The sequence below is a fragment of the Rhinolophus sinicus genome, chromosome 4 (assembly GCF_057876585.1).
Source record: "Rhinolophus sinicus isolate RSI-liver-muscle chromosome 4, RSI-T2T, whole genome shotgun sequence".
Lineage (NCBI taxonomy): Eukaryota > Metazoa > Chordata > Mammalia > Chiroptera > Rhinolophidae > Rhinolophus > Rhinolophus sinicus.
Window position 1 is genome coordinate 67,663,384 of NC_142504.1, and position 21,016 is coordinate 67,684,399.

At 39.5% G+C, this 21,016-nt stretch overlaps 1 long non-coding RNA gene across 9 annotated transcripts in view; it reads left to right on the forward strand.

Moving 5' to 3' along the window:
- Positions 1-21,016, forward strand: part of LOC148758399 (uncharacterized) — a 245,337-nt gene that overhangs the window by 107,135 nt on the left and 117,186 nt on the right. For 6 of the 9 annotated variants that reach the window (XR_016021136.1, XR_016021135.1, XR_016021141.1 and 3 more), the window contains one exon: positions 19,282-19,540. The exons of the other annotated variants lie outside the window; for them this stretch is intronic. This is a non-coding gene — a long non-coding RNA (uncharacterized LOC148758399). The remainder of the gene's footprint in view (positions 1-19,281; positions 19,541-21,016) is intronic. 9 annotated transcript variants of the gene reach the window in all.

Genomic DNA, 21,016 nt, shown 5'->3' on the forward strand with positions numbered 1-21,016 from the left:
AATGTCTAAACTATCCAAAGCAATCTGCAGATTCAATGCAATCCCTATCAAAATTCCAATGACATTTTTCACAGAAATAGAACAAACAATCCTAAAATTTGTATGGAACCACAAAAGACCCCAAAGCAACCTTGAGAAAGAAGAACAAAGCTGGAGGCATCATGCTCCGTGACTTCAAGTAATATTATAAAGCAACAGTAATTAAAACAGTATGACACTGGCATAAAAACAGACACATAGATCAACAGGACAGAATAAAGAGCCCAGGATAAACCCATGCATATATGGTCAATTAATTTTCGGCAAAGGAGTGAAGAACATACAATGGAGAAAGCACAGTTGCTTCAGTTAATGGTGTTGGGAAAACTGGGCAGCCACGTGCAAAAGAATAAAGTTCACTCTTATAAGTCAATTCACACTCATCATGAAGGATGCCTTTGAAATGTGGGTAATGATTATTTTCAGAAACTGTTTCTTAGATGATAGATGTCTGCAGGTTCCAGAATGATTTGCCACCCAATTCTGCCACAAAATTGCTCTTATACACTTTCTACAATGAAAGCTACTCAACAATGAATTGGCACGCCTCATTGTCATTGGAAATGTTCAAGAACAAGATGAACAACCCACTGTTTTGGATGTTATAGAGAAGATGCCTATGCGTTTAGAAGCCATCACCACCCAGGACTTTTCAAATTCAAACACTCTATAACTTAAGGTAACTCTAGTTTTTCTGGATTGAAGCATAAAGTCCATGTCATAATCTCTCATTACAATATATGCTAATGCTTTCATCAATAGTTCATGGAGTGTGATGATAGAATGTCTGTACATGAATTTATTGGCTAATCTAGCAGAAGAGAGCTAGTTATCATGAGCAGTCAGATGGAGAAAAATGATTATAAAGAAGGATTTTTCTGCTTGAATAAATGAATGTCAAAATTAAATCACTTTTACTAAGAAAAGCATATAAAATTCAGAAAAGATGGAGCCAAAACAATGGGAAATGAAGACTAGCCCCTAGTATAATGTTTTAAAAAATTTTTTAAACCTCAATTGAAATACATTTTACATCATGATTCAATACACACACACACACACACACACACACACACACACTTAAATGTAACAAACGTTTCACAGAACAACACTTACCTGTATTACAGGCAATGTACTCTGACATTTTCTATTCTATTCTAGTTTTTAATAATTAATTTTTTATTAATGCACAGCAAAACATAGAAAAGCACATTATCGTAGGTGTAGAGCTTGATGAACTTTTGCACAGTGAACACATCCATGTAACCTATATTTTATTCTATTCTGTTTCATTTTATTACAATTATTTTTTTATTGTGGTAAAATATATATAATAAAAAATTACTATTTTAACCATTTTAAAGCATACAGTTCTGTGACTTTAAGTACATTCACATTGCTGTGTAACCATCACCACCATCCATCTCTAGAACATTTTTCATTACCCCCAACTGAAACTCTCTATTCATTAAGCAATAATCCCTCATTTCCCCTTTCCCCCAGCTCCTAGCAACAATCTTTCTATTTTCTGTCTCTATGAATTTGAAGATTCTAAGTACCTCATATAAGTGGAATCATACAGTATTTGTCTTTTTGTCTCTACTTATTTCATTTGTCATAATGTCCTCCAGGTTCATGCATGTTATGGCATGTGTCATAATTTCCTCTCTTTTTATGGCTGAATAAAATTCCTTTTCGTATATATACCACATTTTATTTATTTACTTGAACACTTGGGTTGCTTTCACCTTTTGGTTATTGTGAATAATACTGCTATGAACAAGGGGGTATAAATATAATTTAAAAAATGCTAATTCCGACACCTTAAATTCATTTTCTTTACCTTGAAAAACACGGGCGTGCTAGTTCACAAATTGAAATCAAATGCACTCTTTCCTTTGAGTCAGATTAAGCTAACCAGGGTACTCACAGACTCTGTATTTTCCTTTCTTGAACTGAGAGGAGCTTCAGTATGTTCCAGAAGGGATAACATAAGAGTTTTCCCTTTAACAATATAAATTGCCAAGCACTGATGACTCCTGGAGAAAATTCCCCTAATTTAGACACCACTCTGACACACACTAAACTTTCTATTGCCTCTTTCTGAAAGTGAGCTAGTTTGGTGGTTCAGCCAGTTTTTTTGGCATGCTCAGGGTTGAGGTGTATCTGAATTGTTACAATGCATACCACTAACCACAATACCAGCCTAACTGGACTTGCTTAGAAAACTTCAGAGAGTCCACATACTGTTCTAAAAGTTGGTTATTGCTTTGCTATGACTAACATATTGTACATCCTTTCAAAGTAAGTCTTTAAAAAACTTTTTTCAATTACAGCTGACATTCAATATTATATTAGTTTCAGGTATACAGTATAGTGATTATACATTTGTAACATACAAAGTGATCCCTCTGATAAGTCTACTATCCCCCCTCGACACCATAAATATTTATTACAATATTATGGACTATATTCCCTATCCAGTACTTTACATCCCCATGACTATTTTGTAACTGCCAACTTGTACTTCTTAATCTTTTCACCTTTTTCACTTTGCCCCCTAAACCCCTCCCATCTGGCAACAGTTTGTTCTCTGTACCTATGAGTTTGCTTCTGTTTTGATTATTTGTTTATTTTGTTTTTAGATTCCACATATAAGTGAAATCATATGGTATTTTTCTTTGTCTGACTTATTTCATTTAGCATAATACCCTTTAGGTCCATCCATGTTGTTGCAAATAGTAAGATTTTATTCTTTTTTATGGCTGAGTAATATTCCATTGTATATTTGTACCACATCTTCTTTATCCAATCATCTATTGATGGATATTTAGGTTGTTTTTATATCTTGATTATTGCATATGAAATGTCCTTATTTGTTTCTTATTATAGCCTTTGTTTATTTTGTCTATTTGGTCTGATATAAATATTGCTACCTCAGCTTTTTTTCATTTCTATTTGGCTTTACTTTCAGTCTCTGTGTGTCTTTTGATCAAATGTGGGTCTCTTGTAGGCAGCATATGTATGGGTTTTTTTTTTCTTACCCATTCAGCCATCCTATGTCTTTTGATTGGAGCACTTAATCCATTTACATTTAATTATTGAGGTATGTAGCTATTGCCATTTTATTATTTATATTTTTGTTTTCTCTTCTTCCCAAGGAAGTCCTTTTAACATTTCTTGTAATACTAGTTTGGTGGTAATGAACTCCTTTAGCTTTTTTTCGTCTGGGAAACTTTTTATCTGTCCTTCAATTCTAAATGATAGCTTTGCTGGAAGAGTAATCTTGGATGTAGGTCCTGACTTTTCATCACTTTGAATATTTCCTGCCAATCCCTTCTGGCCTGCAAAGTTTCTGTTGAGAAATCAGCTGTCATTTCTATGGGGGCTTCCTTGTTGGTAAATAACTGCTTTTCTCTAGCTGCTTTTAAGATTCTCTCTTTGTATTTAACCTTTGGCATTTTAATTATAATGTGTCTTGGTGTGGGCCTCTTTGGGGTCATCTTGTTTGGGATTCTCTGTTTCTTGGGCTTGTATAGCTATTTCCTTCACCAAGTTAAGGAAGTTTTCAGTCATTATTTCTTCAAATACGTTTTCAATTCCTTGCTCTCTCTCTCCTCCTTCTCGTACCCCTACAATGTGAATGTTGGTGTGCTTGATGTTGTTCCAGTGGTTTTGAAAAACTATTTTCATTTTTAAAAATTCTGTGGTCTGAAGCTTGACACTGATTGTGTTGGTTTGGGGACCTCTTGGGAGGGGTTCCAGTGCAAATCTAGGTCAGCGACTGCCTGTGCCTGACCTGGGGCCACCTGGTAGTAGCTACAAAGTGATCTGTGGTTTATAGATGGCTGTGCTGGGCTTGGAGGTACCTGAGAGAGGCTATACAATCCAAGGCCAGCTGCCACTAGTGCTGGGCTTAGGGCCACTTAGAAAAATGTACAGGAACACCTAGGCCAGCTGCTGCTTATTTGTGGGTTTGTGGACCTTTGAAAGATTTTAGGAAAGTATTTAGTGTGGGCTGAGGCCAGCAGCTTATAAGGAACAGCTGCTGAAATGGGTTCCACCTGGTGTGCAGGTTGAGTAAAGTGGGTTCTCAGGGAATCACCAGGGTGGGACGAGTTTGATGGATACTCAGATTTGCTCCCGTAGGCTGGGTGGAGGGAGGGCTGAACAAAGGAACAATGGCATCTGCCAGTACTTTTGTCCTGAGAGAGCTGCCCCTCCAGCCCTCACTCCAAAGCCAAATAATTCATTTTCTCCCCTGTATGTCTCTGATGCTTTTTGAGCTGCTGCCCTAGTACTGGAGCTCAGAGTAGTGAGTCTGTCAGGGAAAAAGTCTATTCACAGGTCTTTTAAGAGATATTCCTGGGATTCCAGCAGCCCTCCAGCTCATGAGGACAGAATCTGCACTGATTTCCACAGCTAGATATTGTGGGAATTCCTTTTCCCAACACTGGTGGAAGGCTGGTGTGGAGCTGGGACCCCTAATTCCTCAAAGGGTCTTCTGCAGTTGAGATATCCATCCCAATTCTTAACAACCACATGTGGGTGTGGAACCAACCCATTTCACATCTCCATCCCTCCTACCAGTCTCAGTGTGGCTTCTTTATGTCATTACTTAAAGGACTTCTGTTCAGCTAGTCTTCAGGTGGTTCTCAAGGGTGGTTGTTGTAATTTTGATGTGGTTGTGGAAGGAGGTGAGAACAGACTTCACCTACTCCACCATCTTAACTGGAAGTCTCAAAATAAATCTTGTTAAGAGAAAATATTTCCCTAAGCCATCAGTTGGCTATTGTTGCTTAATAAATCACCAAAAAATGAGTAGCTTTACACAACAGTAGGTCTTCGGGTTGGTGATTGGGCTGACTTAGCTTAGTATTCCTGCTATCTCTTCTGGGGTCACTCATATGTCTGTAATCATCTATCATCTCCACAAGGGTCTTCTTCATATGTACTTACTGTGTTGTGCCTCTCTCCACCGGTCTCACCACCTCATGGAGGCTAGACCAGGCTTCTTTACATGGAAGATTCAGTGTTCTGAGAAAGAGAGAAGGAGCTATAGGGCCTTTGGAGGCTTAGGCTCAGAAGTCCTGCAGTATCACTTTGTCCACATTCTATTAGCCAAAGCAAGTCACAAACCAGCCCAGATTCCAGGGGAGGAGAAATGAACTCTACCTATTGATGATGAGAGCAGCAAAGTTACATTGTAAAAGAATGTGGACACAGAGATGGGAGGAATTACCTTAACCACCTTTGCCAACAATCTCCATACCCTACTCTTATTGCTAAAAGGTAAGGTTTGACCCCACGTCATGACTTCTGATAATGTGCCCTACAGATCCAGCTGCACACATACAAAATGATGTACATACAAGATTATCCACTGTAGCACTCTTTGTGATTAGAAACAACCCAAGTATCCATTAATAGGAGACTGTACACCAACATGACAGGATAGCATGCAGCTATAAGAGGAATTAGGAAGCTTTTGTTTTGACACAGAAAGATCTCTAGGTTATATTGTTGACCAACAAAAGTCAAAGTGCTGAAGAATATATACTGTGTCCCAAAATTCTTAGTGCAGTTTTAAACCGTAATATCAGAAATAGAAATGCTATAAACTTAAAACAAACAAACAAAAAAAAAACAGGATTTGAAAACGTAATTGTGTACATTTCTTGTTCACTTATTTAGTCTTGTGAATTTAGAGTAATAAATCTTAACTTTAATGCTTTTGTTTCAGTCTGTATTTGTTATCTCCAGCCAGAGATATTGAAACAAAATTGAAATAAAATTTATTATTTAAAATCCACATGGCTAAATAAGTATAAAAGAGATTCAAATAATAAAACTTTCAAATCACTATTTTGGTAAGTTTCTAGTATTTATACTTCCGAGGTTTTTAAAACCTAAAACTACACCAAGACTTTTGGGACACCCTATACAGAGTGTGCTAACTTTTGCTTGTGAAAATAAGTTGTGTTAGTTTCCTGCTATTTTTGTAACAAATTACCACAAATTTATTGGTGTAAAACAATACAGATTTATTTTCTGCTAGTTCTGGAGTTCAAAAGTCTAAAATGGATCAGTAGGCCTGTGTTCCTTCTGGAAGCTCTAGGAGAGGATCCATTTCCTTTTCCAGTTTCTGGAGGGTGCCTATATTTCATGGCTCATAGCCCCATTCTCCATCTTCAAAACCAGCAATGCAGTGTCTTCCAATCTTTCTCTTTTTTTTCTGTCATTGACCTTCCTGCCTCCTTCCTGTAATGATGCTTGTGATAGGATTGAGCTCATCTGGGTAATCCAGGATAATCTCCCAATCTCAAAATCATTCACTTAATCACATTTCCAAAGTCCCTTTTGCCACGTAAGTTAACATATTCACAGGTTCCAGGGATAAGGACATGGACATCTTCGGGGGCCAATATTCTGACTACCACATAAATATATTTATTTTTGCTTGTATTTGCATAAAGAAACACTGGAAGAATATATAAGAATGTAATAAAAATTGTTACATATGCGGTCAGTGGGGAATGAGAACAGGGTAGAAATGAGAATTCTAAATGTATATCATTTTTATATGAATTTGATACCTGAATATACGAATGTATCAGCTATTCAAAATAAAATTAATAACTATTCAAAAGGTAGGGCCTATTGAGTTTTATTTTATTTTATTTTTATTTTATTATTTTTTAAACTTTTTTTTAATTAGTTTCAGGTGCACAAAACAATGTAATAGTTAGACATTTATCATTTCTATCCCTCACACAGTGACAACCCCCCTCCGCAATCCACTACCCCCTAATATTGCACACGGCCATTACATTTCCACTGGCTCTATTCCTAATGCTGTACTCCATTTCTTGTAATTATATATGTAAAAAATTGTAGTTGACATTCATTATTGTTCAGCTTCAGCTTCTTCAGGTGTACAGTGCAGTGATCAGGCATCTACATCATCCTTGAGGTGGTCTCCCTAACGAGACAAGTGTCCATCGGATACCCTCCAAATTTTTACAACATTATTGATTACATTCCACAAATTGACTTTCATATCCCTGTGGCAATCTTGTGGATACCAACTGTGCTTTCTAATTCCCTCACCTTCCTCTTTATCCTCACCACCCCTCCCATCTAGCAACCCTCAGTTTTTCCACTATGTCTCTGAGACTGTTTCTGATTAGTTCATTCATTTATTCTTTTCTTTAGATTCCACATATAAGTGAGATCATATGGTATTTGTCTTTCTCTGTCTGACTTATTTCACTTACCATAGTGTTCTTTAGGTCCATCCATATTGTTGCAAATGGTAAGATTTCATTTTTTATGGGTGCGTAATACTCCATTGTATAAATGTACCACGGTTTCTTAATCCAGTCATCTACCGATGGGCATTTCAGTTGTTTCCAGGTCTTGGCTATTGTGTATAGCGCTGCAATAAACATAGGCGTGCACAAATTTTTTTAAATTAGAGTTTTGGATTTTTGTGGATAGATACCTAGGAGTGGAATTGTTGGATCATAAGATAGTTCCATTTTCAAATATTTGAGCTACCTCTATACTGTTTTCCACAGTGGCTGAACCAATCTGCAATCCCTTTTCTCCACATCCTTGCCAGCACTTGTTTGTTGATTTATTGATGATAGCAATTTTGACTGGGGTGAGTGGTATCTCATTGTGGTTTTTATTTGCATTTCTCTAATGATTAGTGAGGTTGAGCATTTTTTCATGTCTGTTAGCCATCTGTATGTCCTTTTTAGAAAAATGTCCCTTCATGTCCTCTGCCCATTTTTTAATTGGGTTGTTTGTTTTTTGGAGTTGAATTGAGTGAGTTTCCTTATAAATTTGGGATATTAACCCCTTATCAGATATATCATTGGCAAATATCTTCTCCCATTCAGTAGGCTCCCTTTTTGTTTTATTGATGGTTTCCTTTGCTGTGAAAAAACTTTTTAGTTTGATGTAACCCCACATGTTTGTTTTTTCTCTTCCCTTGAGCGAGGGGATATATCAGTAAAAATCTTACTCCGGGTAATGTCTGCAAAGTTTCTTCCTATGTTTTCTTCTAGGAATTTTATGGTTTCAGATCTTACATTTAAGTCTTTAATCCATTTTGAATTTATTCTTGTGTATGGTGTAAGGAGGTGGACAAGCTTCATTTTTTTTGCATGTGTCTGTCCAGGTTTCCCAGCACCATTTATTGAATAGACGGTCTTTACCCCAGCGTAAATTCTTGCTTCCATTGTCGTAGATTAAATGACCATATAGGCATGGATTTATTTCTGGGCTCTCTATTCCATTACATTGATCTATGTGTCTGTTTTTATGCCCGTACCATGCTGTTTTGATTATTGTAGTCTTGTAATATAATTGATGTCAGGAATCGTTACACTCCCACTTTGTTCTTGTTTTTCCAGATTGCCGAGGGGTCTTTTATGGTTCCATATAAATTTTAGGATGATTTGTTCTAGTTCTATGAAAAATGTCCTTGGTAGTTTGATAGGAATTGCATTGAATCTGTATATTACCTTAGGGAGTATGGACATTTTAACTACATTAATTCTTTCTATCCATGAGCATGGTATGTGTTTCCATCTATTTGTATCTTCTTTAACTTCTCTCTTCAGTGTCTTATAATTTTCTGAGTACAGATCTTTTACTTCTTGGTTAAATTTATTCCCAGGTATTTTACTGTCTTTGAAGCAATTGTAAATGGGATTGTTTTCTTAATTTCTCTTTCTGATATTTTATTATTGGTATATACAAATGTAACTGATTTCTGAATATTAATTTTGTATCCTGCTACTTTACTAAATTTATTTATCAGTTCTAATAGTTTTTTGGTGGAGTCTTTAGGGTTATATATATATATATATATATATATATATATATATATATATATATATATATATACACAGTATCGTGTCGTCTGCATATAATGACAATTTTACTTCCTCCTTACCAATTTGGATGCCTTTTGTTTCTTTTTCTTGTCTGATTGCTGTGGCTAGAACTTCCAGCACTATGTGGAATAGAACTGGAGAAAGTGGGCAAACTTGCCTTGTTCCTGATCTTAGGGGGAATGGTTTTAGCTTTTCCCCATTGAGTATGATGTTAGCTGTGGGTTTATCATATATGGCCTTTATTATGTTGAGATATAGTCCCTCTATTCCCCCTTTCTTAAGAGTTTTTATCATAAATGGCTGCTGGATTTTATCAAATGCTTTTTCTGCATCTATTGATACGATCATGTGATTTTTATTTTTCATTTTGTTAATGTGGTGTATCACATTCATTGATTTGCGGATGTTGAAAACCACCCTTACATACCAGGAATGAATCCCACTTGATCATGGTGTATGATCTATTTAATGTATTGCTGGATTCTGTTCGCTAATATTTTGTTGAGGATTTTTGCATCTATGTTCATTAGAGATATCGGCCTGTAGTTTTCTTTTTTTTTGTAGTATCTTTGTCTGATTTTGGGATCAGGGTGATAGTGGCCTCATAATCCTTCTGGATTTTTTGGGATAGCTTGAGGAAAATAGGTGACAATTCTTTTTTGACTGTTTTGTAAAATTCACCTGTAAAGCCATCTGGTCCAGAGCTTTTGTTTGTTGGGAGCTTGTTGATTACTGATTCAATATCCCTGGTGGTAATTAGTCTATTCAAGTTTTCTGTTTCTTCTTGAGTTAGCCTTGGAAGGTTGTATGCTTCTAGAAAATTGTCCATTTCTCCCAGATTGTCAATTTGTTGGCATATAGTTGCTCATAGTAATTTCTTAAATTTTTTTTGGTATTTCTGTGGTGTCTGTTGTCCCTTCTCCTCTTTCATTTCTGATTTTATTAATTTGGGTCCTCTATTTTTTTTGATGAGTCTGGCTAAAGGTTTGTCAATTTTGTTTATCTTCTCTAAAAACGAACTCTTGGATTCATTTATCTTTCGTACTGTTTTTCTGGTTTCTATTTCATTTATTTCCACTCTGATCTTTATTATCTCCTTCCTTGTACTCCCTTTGGGCTTATTTTGCTCTTCTTTTTCCAGATCACTTAAGTGTGAAGATAAACTGTTGATTAGTGATTTTTCCTGTTTTTCTTTAGGTAGGCCTGCAATGCTATGAATTTCCCTCTCAGGACTGCTTTCGCTGCATCCCATAGATTTTGGGTCGTCATGTTTTCATTTTCGTTTGTCTCGAGATATCTTTTGATTTTTTCCTTGATCTCATGGTTGACCCATTCATTATTTAGTAACATGTTATTCAGCCTCCATGAATTTGTGTGTCTTCCAGTTTTTTTCCTGTAGTTGATTTCTAATTTCATAACACTGTGGTCAGAGAAGACAATTGGTATGATTTCAATTTTCTTAAATTTATCAAGACTTGTTTTGTGGCCTAATGTGATCTATCTTGGAAAATATTCCATGTGCGCTTGAGAAGAACGTGTATTCTGCAGCTTTGGGGTGAAATGCTCTGAAAATATCAATTAAATCCAAGTGGTCCAATGTGTCATTTAAGGCCGTTGTTTCCATATTGATTTTCTGTCTGGAAGACCTGTCCCTTGTCAGAGGTGTGTTGAAGTCCCCTACTATGATAGTGTTACTGTTGATCTCTGTCTTTATGTTAGTCAATATCTGTTTTATATATTTAGGTGCTCTTATGTTGGGTACATAGATGTTTACTAGGGTTATGTCCTCTTGTCAGATCGATCCCTTTATTATTATATAGTGCCCATCTTTGTCTTTTAATATAGTCTTCATTTTAAAGTCTATTTTGTCAGATATAAGTATTGTTACACCAGCTTTTTTCTCATTTCCATTTGCATGAAATATCTTACTCCAACCCTTCACTTTCAGCCTGTGTGTGTCTTTTGATTTGAGGTGAGTCTCTTGTATACAGCATACACAAGGGTCTTGTTTTCTTATCCACTCAGCCACCTATGTCTTTTGATTGGAGCATTTAATCCATTTACATTTAAAGTGATTATTGGGAGGTACATAGATATTGCCAGTTTTTTTAAGTTTGTAGTTAGATTGTTTTCATCTTTCTTCTGTTTACAGAGCCCTTTTAATATTTCCTGCAATGCTGGCTTGGTGGTAATAAATTCCTTTAGCTTATTCTTTTCTGGGAAGCTCTTTATCTCTCCTTCAATTTTAAATGATAGCCTTGCTGGATAAAGCAATATAGGTTGTAGGCATTTGTTTTCCATTACTTTGAGTTCCTTTTGCCACTCCCTCCTGACCTGCAATGTTTCTGCAGAAAAGTCATTTGACAGTCTTATAGGAGTTCCCTTGTGTGTAACATGCTGTCTTTCTCTTGCTGCTTTAGGATTCTCTCTAACATTTGCCATTTTAACTATAATGTGTCTTGGTGTGGACCTGTTTGGGTTTATCCTTGTTGGAACTCTCTGCACTTCCCGCACTTGTATGTCAGTTTCCTTCACCAGGTTAGGGAAGTTTTTGGACATTATTGCTTCAAATATGTTCTCGATCCCTTGCTTCCTCTCTTCACCTTCTGGTATCCCTATGATTCGCATGTTGTTGCGCTTGATGTTATCCCAGAGGTCTCTTAAACCATCTTCTTTGTTTTTTATTCTTTTTTCTTTTTGTTGTTCCATTTGGGTGATCTCTGCTAACTTGTCTTCTAAGTCGCTGATTTGATCCTCTGCGTCATCTAACCTGTTGGTAACTCCTTCAAGTGTTCTTTATTTCAGTTATTGTATTCTTTAGTTCTAACTGATTGTTCATTATGATTTCTCTGTCCTTCTTTATGTCGTCACTAGGCTCCTTAAACATTCTTATCATCAGTGTTCTGAACTCTGTCTCTGATAGGTTGGTTACCTCTGTTTCATTTGGTTCCAATTCTGGAGGTTGCTTCTGTTCTTTTATTTGGGACATATTTCTTTGTTTCCCCATTCTGGCTGACTCTCTGTGTTTGCTTTGATGTATTAGGTAGATCCCCTAGGGTTCTAGGTTTTTGCTAAGTTATCGTATATAGTATGTGTCCTTTATATTGACTTGCACCACTTCCTTCTTCTCCTGTGCATGTGCTCCAAAGGTGACTCTTGTGTTGTGTATATTGTCCTGTTAAAGTTGATCTTTAATTGCTTTTAGCTTGTGAGTAGGTGGGATTGACTCCTAGGCTGACTAGTTGTGAGACTTGGCTCTGCTCACTGTGGATGTTCTGCTGCATGAGGGTTGACCACTCAAATGAGGTTTGGCCCCTCTGGGCTCTTGTGCCTGTAGAGAATTCCCTCTGGGTGTGTCGCTTGTAGGTCAAACCTGGTAATACTCTGGTTTGTTCTGGAGATGGACTCTGAGTGTGTTGAATTTTGTGTCTCTTGAGCTGGGCCCTTCAAATAATCCTCATACGAGCCTCTTAGCTGTTCTTTGAAATTCTCCAGGTGAAGCAGCATGGTTTTCTCTTCTACTCTGTTCTTGACCTGGAATCCTTAGCGATGAAGTTCCTTCTCAGGGAAAATGCACATACATGGCTCTGTAGTGCTCTCCGAACTCCTTTCCCAAGCACCAGTCTCAGCACGTCAATGCTTTCACCAACCCAGACGTTCTAGGGAATATTGAGTTTTAGATATCCCCAGATAGATTACTGTAAACTCCAAACTTTATAGAAATAACAGCATAATTTTTTTCTAAAATGGCTAAATTGATTCTATAGAATCAGAATCATATGAGTTTACTTACATACAATGAACTCTACCTTCTACAAACAGTAAGCTCTGAAACCTGTCTGCAGTTCATTCTCACTAAGGAAATGGTGAGGAGCAATGTGACTTAAGGGATAGTTCTGGTCCAGCCTGAATACTCTCACTGTGAGCCAGCCACCCACCTCTTTGAGCGTGGGGAGCATGGTTGTTCCTTTTCTCGTGGATTTTATGACAAGATGCAGCCAGTTCTTGGTCTTCGCTTGTGCACTCCCCTCTGCTGGACAACTTGCATTTAAAGGTTTCTCTCTCACTGTGAAATGAACTGCACTGGCTCAGGTTTCAGGAATTGTGGGCCCACTGAGATGGGAGGAGAAGGGATGGCTCTTCATGTGCCTTTAAGCATTTTATTCCCTGGGGCTGCTGCGTGGTGTTTGTGCGTGAGCTAGCCCTGACTCACCAAGCCCAGAAGAGAAAACTTCCATTGAGGACCATCTGCTCAGGACTGCACAGAGGCTCATATCTCATTTCCAAGGGAACATGAGACAGAGAGAGAGAAAAATTGGGGAAAAAACTCAGAGTGCCAACTTAATTGTGCAGAACTGCTGTTTTGGCCACATGTGATTTGGAAGGTTTTTCTCCCTTTGTGGCTGGTCCTTTAATGGAGACATGCCAGGCTTCCCAGGGGGCAGCTCCCACCTCCTTCTCTGGGCAGGAACATACCATGTTTTTATCTTTGGTTGAGTCAGAGGGAAACTGCACTTTGAGGAGGAAAAAGATTGCTTATTGTTTAAAAGGAGCAGTCTAACAGGAGACTGCCTGTTTTCTGCAGATAACAAGCAGGGCACATCCTATGCTGAGTAACAAATCATCCCAGGGGCAGCCTTAAAGTATTTCAGCCTGCTGGCCTGGCTGAATCATGGCCAGCTCAACGTGATTGGGGCTGATGCTTCTGGCCATGTCTGTGTCATCTGAGCCGGAAGACCACTTTACTTCCATCCCATCAGATGCTCCAGTCACTTCCTTCCTTTCTGAGGTGTAGGTGACACTGTGAGATGGGGGTGGAGGGGACCAGACATCCTTCCATGTAGGTGATGAGACATGGGCTGGGAGGGACAGCAGCTGGGCGAGCGCCACCACTGAAAAGGGCCCCTTGGATTCTGAGGGCTGGGCTGCCTAGAGCACTGGGCCCGACGCTGATAGTGTGTGTGAGCTGGGTGTGCGCTGTCTCAGGGCCACAGACTGTCCCCCTAGACCTTGCCAGCCCTCTTTCCAACACATGCCCTTGGACTCAAGGTCAAATGGGGTAAGAAGGTATGGATGAATAATAACAACAACGAAAGTAAGAATAGTGGTAAGTGATTTACACCTGGATCATGATTTTTATTAATCATAGCCCTCTGTCCCCTCTTTTAAGGAGAAATGATCTTTTCTTTAAATATACTGCAGGCCTTTCTTGGCGGTTGGTAGGGAAGGGAGTAATTTGAATGATATATTTGCGTAATAAAGGGATAGCAGGAGAAGGGAAAGCAGTTAGAGAAGAATTCTTGTTTAGTGGGAAGAAGGATTTTGAGAGACTGGAGCTATCGGAGGGTAAATTGAGCAGCTAGAGTGGGGAATCAGACTTCAGGGCATAAGTGATACGGAAATGGGAGTTTTAGGAGTTTTCCATGTGGTGTGTAGTGCAATTTCCCTTCTCTTTATGAATCCTCAAAAGCACTTCCTTAAAGACCCAACTTGCTTTTCAATGTGTTGGGATCCCATGTGTGTTTCTATGTATGTTTTAAAATGCACACTGATTCAGGGAGGTTATTAGACCACTCATGCCAGCCTTGGCCCAGATTTCCCAGACAATAGTGCCACCTTACTGTATGGGTGGGAGGTGGGCAGTCCCAGGGCATGGGGGTGAGGGGAAAGGACTGTGAAGAGGGGAAAGAGGGAAACAAATAAAAGGTGGTGTGATTCACGTTGGCCCCAGTCTCAGCCCCAGCCTCACAAGGAAGAGAGCATATTCATAGGACATTTGGGGGAGACTGTGTGGAACCATTGCTCTTGGAATAACTCCTGGAAGTGGGGAAATGAGTGAGCAATTTATCTGTCAGCTCCATCCATCTCCTGACTGTCGCTGTGGAAGTACTCCGTAAGGCATTAGCCCTCCCATGTTTGTACGTCTGTTACTGACCTCCTCTAGGCAGCCAGCCACTGGGCAGTCAGAGCCTCTGGGGATTCATTTAGCTCACCCTGGGTGATGGAGCTGTGGTCTCACCCACAGTGAGTGTTATGGTGGTTGTGCTGAAGCTCAGCTCTTCTTGGCCAGGGAGGCTAGGCAGGAGACAGTGTTGGGCTGTGGTGTGGCAACTCTGGCTGTTCTGGGAGCAAGGAGCTGGGGCCCAGGAGTCAGGACAAGCAAATCTGGGGAGGTGCACCAGCTGGATGCACCTTATGCTAATGGGAAAAGGTACATCTTCCTCAATGAATTTTATTTCTATTTGTTGCCAAATGTCACAACTCTTTGAATTTTGTTAGTACAAGATCTATACTTTCATTGCCAGAAAATTGTCATGATAAGTATACATAGGAAATGCACTCCCCTGTACTGTAATCTCCATGTGTAGTATGCAACATGTGAAACTGTCCATGGCTTTGAACTGGCCTTCTGGGCGCAGGTCAAGAGCAGGTCAGCATAGGAAGACCTTCATAAAGTCCTTTCACATTATATGAAAACATTGACTTGTTAACACTGAACACAGGTTTGCTGAAGGATCCTGGAAGGAGACTCTTGAAGTGGGAGTAAATGCTGAATGAATGAGTGAATGAATGAATGGAATAATCTAGTCACAGAGATGCTCTTTTTCCCACTATCCACCCCCTTCATCTCTCTCACTGCACTCCAATTAGCTCCATTTTATATATTGAAATTCAGTGTAACGTTTCATCTTTATAAGATTCCCTTGCTTAGAAATATAAATTTAAACACCATTTTTCTAGCACATAGCAGGAATGGAGTTAACATCAGTTACTTACTAGATTGGCTTAGACCTGCGTGAGCGAAACAGCAATACCGTGTGGCAACTTTGGGTAGTTGTGTGGAAGATACATCCACAGGAGGCTGGACAGGCTGCCCCATTTTCCCCACTGAGGACTGTGGGTCTACAGTCTCTGAGGAAATTACCTCTGGAGGCTCTTCCTTTTTACATATACTGTAGATTCCTTCTTCCTTTATAAACATCCTCTGGCTCAATGCTGAAGACAAAAATACTGTGACAAAGGGATCTCATTGATGTAGTTTTGAAGGTACATTGTTTAAAAAAAAAACCCAACCGAGAATGAGGTTGTTTTGGAATCAATCAGGTGACTGTTAGCTCTCAGACTGGGAGTGTGTATTCAATTCTTGGACAATTCTTGGATGTAATTGTTTCTGAATCCAGGGGAAAAGAGATGCAAAATTGTCAAACTAGAACAGGCTCCTAAGGGATCCATGACTGTAGATACCAAGGTGACTCAGTAATTTTCCATACCAGAGATGTGTTCCACCAAGCCTGTATTACACACAGGAAGAAAAATAGTATTGACTTAGAAAAACTGGGACATGAAACTATCTCTGTTTGTATGTTTAAAAAAATTTGTTTCTATCCCATTCTTGTTCCAAAAGTGGTTTACGGAAATACAAAGACTATAGCAAGAAGACATACATTGAAGTAGGAGAGAAAAAACAAAAACAAGGATAAAAGTATGAAATGGAGCCTGAGGTTAATACAAAAATGTGCACTGATGGGCCATACATTTGACTCTTAGCTTTTCTTTTTTTTCTAGAAGAGAGAAACCTGATAAATTGGTAAGATCATGTTCAGAATAAGAGGGACAGGTGCTTAGGGGAAAAGGAAGGAGTTCTGAGCTGCACTTGTATGAAAAGGAAATGGGGTGGGCCGGGTGGCTCATGGTTGCAGCACCGTGCTCCTAACGTGGAGGTGCTGGTTCGATTCCCACATGAGCCAGTGAGCTGCGCCCTCTACAGCTAAGATTGTGAACAACAGCTCTCCCTGGATCTGGGCTGCTGTTGGCTGCTGTGTGCTGCCATATGCCGCCAGTGTGCTGTCACGGGCTACCATGAGTGGCCAGTGGCCAACGTGAATGGCTGGCAGCTAGGGAGAGCTGCCGTGAGCTGCTGTGAGTGGCGGACTGGTTGTAACGGACTGCCTCAGGCGGGGGTAGGCAGTGGGGGGGGGGGCGCAAGGCTCATAATACCAGCATGGGCCAGGGAGCTGTGTCCTACACAACTAGACTGAGAAACAATGGCTTCAACCGGAGTGTGTGTGTGTGTGTGTGGGGGGGGGAGGAGGTAGAAGAAGGGGAAAGAAAAACTAAAAAAAAAAAAAAAAAAGAAAAGGAAATGAGTCAGTAGAGGAAGGCCAACAGCAGGACAGGAAGAAGCAGGAGGTGACAGAACATAGTCTGTGCCCATGGAAATTTCCAGAGAGGCCACTAGCAAGGCATAATTAGGCCAATCCTAATTGGCCTGTTGTAGTAATGGGGTGACTTATTGGCTCTGAGAGATCTGAGGAAAAGATAGAAAAACAGTCTTGTCTAATCTTAATACCACCTTATGTTTTAATTTTGCTACATGGTCTATCCAATATTTCACACATGTCCTCTTATTACTTGACTTTTCAGATGGATTAGCCAACATTGCAAAATATTCTCAAGTCTGTTCTTTTCTTTTTGATTGGGCAGCCTTATTCTGGGCATTTATATTATTTTCAATAAACTTTATGAATTTTTGAAGGGTAATATATGCAGTGTAGTATATTAGAAAAGGCACTGCTTTGGAGTCAGAAGAACATGGATTTACAAATCCAGCTCTTCAACTTAATAGATATATGTGAGTGACCTTAACTAGAAAATGGAGATGATGTATTCTATATAACCCTTGTCCAGGGTATGTTTCATAAGTTATTATTACTGAAAATAGCTTGTAATGTCCTCATTACTTCTTTTAAGGACCCAATGTTGAGAATCATTAACCTATATATTTCCTCCTATAGAAATAGGAAAGGAAATACCACTAACTGGTGGAAGGAGAATTATTTACTCATAGCAATGTGGTCTAATTCAGTGCATCTTAAACTTTTTGATCATGACCAAGAATATGAAATACGTTACACTGCTACCCTGTACACACATACCAATTTGTAACTGAAAAAACAAACAAACCCTGAAACAGAACTTGGATATTTTCTTTACCATTCCATCTAATGAAAAATGGCTCACTAAATTATTTCATGATCTACTAGTGGGCCTCAACGTATAGCTTCAAAAACACTGGTCTAAATAATAGCTTTGTTCTATAAATATATGTAGTACCTGTGGATTTAGTTCTATCACAACCTTCAGACCACGATACAATGGATTATTTCATTTTCAAAAACCAAAGTAAGTTAACTTCCAAGCTCCCATACTTTAGAGATTATTAAAAATGTAACCTTGGTCATCATTGTGGTTATTTCCCCTGACCCTTTCAGACAGGGTCCTGCAAAGGTAATTGAGTTCAACTTTTGGGGAGGGCCTTCTGCCTTTAGGTTTGAGCTCTAATGGTCCTTAAAGGATGGGTGGAGCCATGACTTCCATAGCAAGCCTGCCCCGGGCAGGCTTTCTGAAGCTGGGATCCTGGACCCACAGTACACACCCCCTAGGTGTTCCATGCAGGCCATTCTGCTGAGGTTCTGCTCCCATGTGGGGTTCTGCAATGCAGTAGGTCCCTTTACTCCTGGGCTCACTCTTCACCCCCTTCCAGAACTAGGAGAGTCGTCTTCTAACCATGGTCACATCTGTTCTATCACTATCTGAGCAATGTCAGAGCCTCTCCCTCATCCAGGACTGAGACCCACTGCTTCTTATATCTGCACTGCAGTCCTGGAAGCCCAGGTCTCCTGGAATCACATCCTGTGTGCCTTGAATATGCACAGATAGCACTATTGGGGCAGAGCGGGGCAGTGGGAAAGGCCCTAATTTGGTAATTAAGATGATGGATTCCAGTCTGGAATTTGCCTGCTTAGTGTGGTCTTGCAGATTTTGTGCAGAACCCAGCACAGAGTGATGCCCAAAAAATATTTGCGGAATGAATAAATGATTTGGGGCAAGTCATTTGACCTCTCTCAGCTTCAGTTTCTTCACACTTCTACCTTCAACTGGAGGTTAAGCTTAGAGTAGATGGTTCATGGGGCCCATTTTTTCAGGTTGCATATACCAGGGAAAGCAAAGACTCAAACCCCTGCCTGCTCTCCACATCCAGAGTGGGGAAAAACTTGATAACTAAATGGAATCACATTTGTTCTTACTGAAGGGAACATACATTTTTCTCCATCCATTATTTGGTGGCATTAGCTGTGTTAGGTTAAAAAAAATAAAAGCAATGCTGTTTTTGGTTTTGTTTTTGTTTTGTTTTTTAAAAGCAATGCTGCTTTCCAAGGCATTAGCTTAAGGAATAGGTAGATTTAGTGATTTCTTTCTATGTCTATATTTGTCTTTTTAAGGAAGTGGAGAATTAAAGGACTTTTACTAAGCTTTTTCCTCTGCTCCCCAGTTCTCTCTCCCCCACTGCCTACAACTGACAAACAGCCCATCCTGGAGGTGTGCACAGCAGCATGATGGCAGCACCACCTGCCCCAGAATCCACAAAGGCCTTTGGAATGCATGGACCAAATTGTACTTGTGTGAGAACTGGAAACTTACTAATGGCCATGAGTTTGCCTTAGATCTAAACTACAAATAAACCCCAAACCTAGATAGGCTTGGACAGTGAAGATGGTGTTTATTTTCCATGCCTTCTGCACATTGTGCAGGTAAGTGTATAAAGTGGGTATTTCCTGCCTTAATTCTTCTCTTTTTCTTATATGAACTCTGTAATTTCAATCACTTATGACTCTATCCACATCAACATACCTGGAAAATTCTATTATTGTATTCCTTTATGTTCTTATACGTTGTGTATATCTCTATTGATGTAATTATCATTTGTGTTAAAAATTATTCATTTACATATCTATCTTTCTAACTAGGTTGAGATCCTCCTTGGTGTAGGAATTATGCCTTTTTCATCTTTGTATCAACTTTGTATTTAACAAGGGGCTACACATACAGTACATGACCAATAAATGTTTCTTGAATGAATGAATGTAAACATTTTACCCAGGGTTAGCTAGTCTGTAACACAGCCCAAATGCTGACATCTTCAGCTCTGTGTTCATAGCAGGCATCACTAACGGATCATTGATCACAATGTTCTTTTCCTCTAAGCTGGAACATAACCACTACAGTTTTTCTCAACACAGCACTCTAGGCAGATCATGATTGAATAGATCATGGTTTGCACACAAGAGGAAATCTGTCACCTAACATTTAACCTTAATGTTACCCTTGTTGTAAGCTGCATTAGCTGGCACAAGACAAGGCCTGGTCAGGGACAACGTTCATTGGTGTGCCCAGTATGACCCACTGATTGTTTACAGCTTGCATCCGTTCTTACTAGTCAGTGCCCATGCCAGGCCTATGATTAAGTATTCTGAGTATCACCGTTGGTCATTGTCATACATGTTCTTATCCCATAACTTTCGGTTTACTCTTCCCTGGGAAGGTTCAGATCTCTTGGATCCACCCAGGTCTGACAGGGGGACATTCCTTTAGTCTCCTCAGTGCCAGGAGGCACTGTTCCTGCTTCCATTGTAGCCTCCTCTCCAGGGTACCTTTCTAGATGTGAGAACGCTCTCATCCTTGCTGCTCCTCCTGCCTCATGTGGTTTAAGTTATGAAGTTCCCAAGTGCCCCTTGATCCACAGTGGCCTTGAAAGTGGAGATCTTGCCACCTTAGTCTCCCATGCCCCTCCTGCTCTCTAGTTAGCACTAGTGTTGCTGGTTCCCATAGCCCTCACCAGGAAGCTTTGTCGGACCACGCTGATTATGCCCAAGGACTCAAGAGTGTCACTGATGTTGATACTGGCCCTTGGTCTTGCCTCCAATCTCCTTCTAGCTTCCTTTGCCTGACGTTAATCTGCTACTTCCTGCTACTAATACAGTTGACTCCCCTGCTGTGACACAGAGAATTTGCTTCATGTTGTTATTGCTGTATAATCAGATTTCAACCATACCACCTTGCATCCTGTGTCTCTGTGGTTCAGGAAAATAGTCTTGCCTCTTTTTGGAGACAGAAATAAGACATTATATCAGATACTTCTTGAGTATCACTTTAAGATCCCATAGCTTTCCTTGATTTTCATTCCAGCTACTGTGACTAATTCTCATGGGCTCAAAGTAGTTTTATAT